Genomic DNA, 3,227 nt, shown 5'->3' with positions numbered 1-3,227 from the left:
GTGACCAGGAAACCCGCGATGGGTTCCTTTCCAGCCAGCGGCGTCTGCGTGCGTTGCCGTGCACTGCGGTGCCGGGGCGGTTGGCTGAGCGGGAGTGGACGCGGGGCACTGGGGGCCGGAGGGCGGCGGGCGCAGGTGGGCATGGGGGCGAGTGCCTTCCACTTTTATAGCCTGTTGCCCACTTCGAAGTTTTCTGCTGGACGGAGGGCTGGCAGAGGTTCATTCTGGTACCCAGAGTGGGAGGTGGAGAGAGGTGTCTGTCAAAAGAGCGAAGCCAAAGAGAGAAGAGGGGTGGCGACGGGCTGGAACTCAGTGGTACCATTCCTGGGACTTGATGGGAAACTTTGCTGTTGGGCAGGCTTAGGATATGGCTTTGGGAAGATGAGTGTAGAACTTCTGGGGAAAATAATGTAGGCTTGCAGTGAAGCTTACCCTCCTCAGATGCATTCTGACTCTCAAAAAATGGTCTTTGGAGTTGTTTACTTAGATTGAGGTTTTCCTGTTACCTACCCTGATCATTTGGTATTTACTGTATTTGTGTTTCCTTTTGAACCGAAGAGGCACCTGCGTTGTTGAAATATACGTACTTATTATTTTACAAAAATAAAAGAAGCTGTTTTGCTTATCCTTTAGGTAGAAATTTTAGGGAAAAACAGTACACATGTTCCACCGTTCTGCCTGGTTTAGATTTATTCACCTTCTTAATTCCTACACTGCTAGTAGTATTATTGTATATCTTTTACAGCTCAAAAAATCCAGACACGGAAAGGTGAAATAACTTGCCCAAAGTCTTCAGGTGTTAAGTGTTAGAGTCTGGTGATGGCATGTGTGCTGCGCGTCATCAGCTTGTACCTAAAGGCTTCTACATGATGTGTTGGCCCTCTCTTGCTATAAAAATGAACTTCCTAATTAAGTCTCCTACACACTCAGGGTAATGCATTCTATGTGTTTTCTCTTTTTCAAACTTTTAATATTATGATTATGAAAAATATCATTTGAGTAGTTTCCTTTTTCCACAATCAACAAAGTTGGCTACAATAATTAGAGATTAAAGTAGCATTTAGCAGCAAAGTTAACATGTTCAGCAGTTCAGTTTTATCAGCAAATGACTATAAGGCAGATGGTTGCAGCTATTTATTTGTTTGCACTTGATTTTAAACTTACTGAGTTATTCTATTCTTTGTTCAGAACATGGCTATCATTTTTTTCAGAGCACCATCTTGCAGAATTTTTGAGCAAGTTTAATTATATGTAATCCCATCACTCTGACGGGAAGTTGGGCAGTTTTAAAAGAAGAATCATGCAATTCTCTTTCAACTAGCAGTGATTAAAGGTGGGGTGTATTTTGAGGGCATTAGAGTCTGCCATGTCTTGGCCAGTTTTATGTACTTCTTACAAACTTGAATAGCAAGGAAGGTGGAAATCAAATTTTATCATTAGGTCCAAGTCCAAGTACTTTAAGAATCTCCACTTAAGGAGAAAGGCACCATGATGTGAAGAAAGGTCTCAGTGGAGTGAACTCCAGCTTACTTAGAGAATTACTCTCACATATTTAGAAATTTACTCTTCATTTGAGCTTATCATGGAGCTTTCATAGTACTCATTTTATAGTACAGATGTCTCTCTTAAGTCTTCATCTGTTATTTTTAACAAGTAAATTTAATTGCTTCTTCACATAACAAGTTTTCAAAATTATTTTGACATTCATATATTCCCTTTAATTCTTATATTGCAGTTTAATTAAATTCAATATACATAATTTCAAACCCACACTTATTCAATATTATAAGTAGAAAGTGACCAGAATCCAACTGAACCATGTGGAAACATGATTTATGGAGATGAGACAAATTACCCAGCTCCTCAGTGGCTAACCCCTTCCCCCTACAATGCCCCCTGTTATGGCTGCATTTGTATTGGGGGATGGTGGAATGTAGTCCAGTGATCAGAATGCTTGCACGCCATCAGGATTTCAGCGTTTTGACATTGAAATTGAATTTGAATTTTCCAAGTCTATTTACATAAAATGTTGATTGTTATTAAGCTGTAAGTGCTATGATAACATATATATACTCATATCCCTTCTCACTGACTCACAATTGCTCCAGTTTTCTGGCTTCTGTTACTTATTTTAGAGATAGCTTGCTACTTTTATCTCGCTTGGAAGTTCTGACATGACCTTTTCTTTTCAAGTCCTACACCTCTGTAGTTTTGAGAGAATTGTGCTGTCTCTGCTTCTGGAGAGCCTCTTTGTTCCCGGTGCTAAGTGGAGATCTAGGGCTCAATGGTGGGCAGAAAGATGTGTGAGCCCTGACAGCACACAGGGACAGGCGTTATTAATAAAGTAATATACAGAGTAATGATTGCTTGCAAATTGAGATAAGGTTCCTGAAGGAAAGAAGAAATTCTGTGGGCTATATATTAGAAGATTACGGACTAAATGCAGAGATGACAACGGGGTGCCTGAAAAGTCACGTATTTGTGAAGGAAGGATGTGTGGTGTTGACTAAGTCCAGTTGTATTTCTAAATACTTGCCTGTTCATTTTCTGAATTATTTCTTGAATCAGAGACATTATGTGGGCTTGGTGCCTGTAGCTCAGCGGCTAGGGTGCCTGCTATATACACCAGGGCTGGTGGGTTCGAACTTGGCCCAGGGCCTGCCAAACAACAATGACAGCTACAACAAAAAAATAGCTGGGCGTTGTGGTGGGCGCCTGTAGTCCCAGCTACTTGGGAGGCTGAGGCAAGAGAATCTCTTAAACCCAAGAGTTTGAGGTTGCTGTGAGCTGTGATGCCACGCACTCTACTGAGGGTGACATAGTGAGACTCTGTGTCAAAAAAGAAAAAGAAAAGAAAGAGAAATCCAAGACATTATGTGTAACTTTGTCTCTTTACTTCCCCATCATAGGAGACATACCATTTCCCTTCATTCTCCCGTGGGCCTGGGGAGGCTTACAGAACTTCCATCTATACTTTTTAAAGCACACAGAGCATTTGCTAACCTTATCTGGTTACTATCCTATTTGCAAAGAGTTATTTAGGTTTCATGAAATATAGAAATTTTCTTCTTTTGCCTTAGCAACTGCTTTCAAACTAAAAAATATGTCATTGTATGTATGTGTGGCTTGCTTTTGGTTGTTAAAATGACAGAATGTCTCAAAATAGAATTTTAATTGATTTATCACACAGTAAGATTCTCTGAAGTACCCAAAAGAAGAGAAGCAGC

At 40.6% G+C, this 3,227-nt stretch overlaps 1 protein-coding gene across 3 annotated transcripts in view; it reads left to right on the top strand.

Moving 5' to 3' along the window:
- The window catches only part of DTNA (dystrobrevin alpha), a 358,694-nt gene that overhangs the window by 982 nt on the left and 354,485 nt on the right, over nt 1–3,227 (top strand). The gene's annotated exons all lie outside the window — the stretch shown is intronic.

This window comes from Otolemur garnettii, unplaced genomic scaffold (genome assembly GCF_000181295.1).
Source record: "Otolemur garnettii isolate 467f Iridium unplaced genomic scaffold, OtoGar3 scaffold00012, whole genome shotgun sequence".
NCBI classification, from domain to species: Eukaryota; Metazoa; Chordata; class Mammalia; order Primates; family Galagidae; genus Otolemur; species Otolemur garnettii.
Note: the sequence above shows the minus strand (reverse complement) of the source record. Positions and strands in the feature narration are given on the sequence as shown.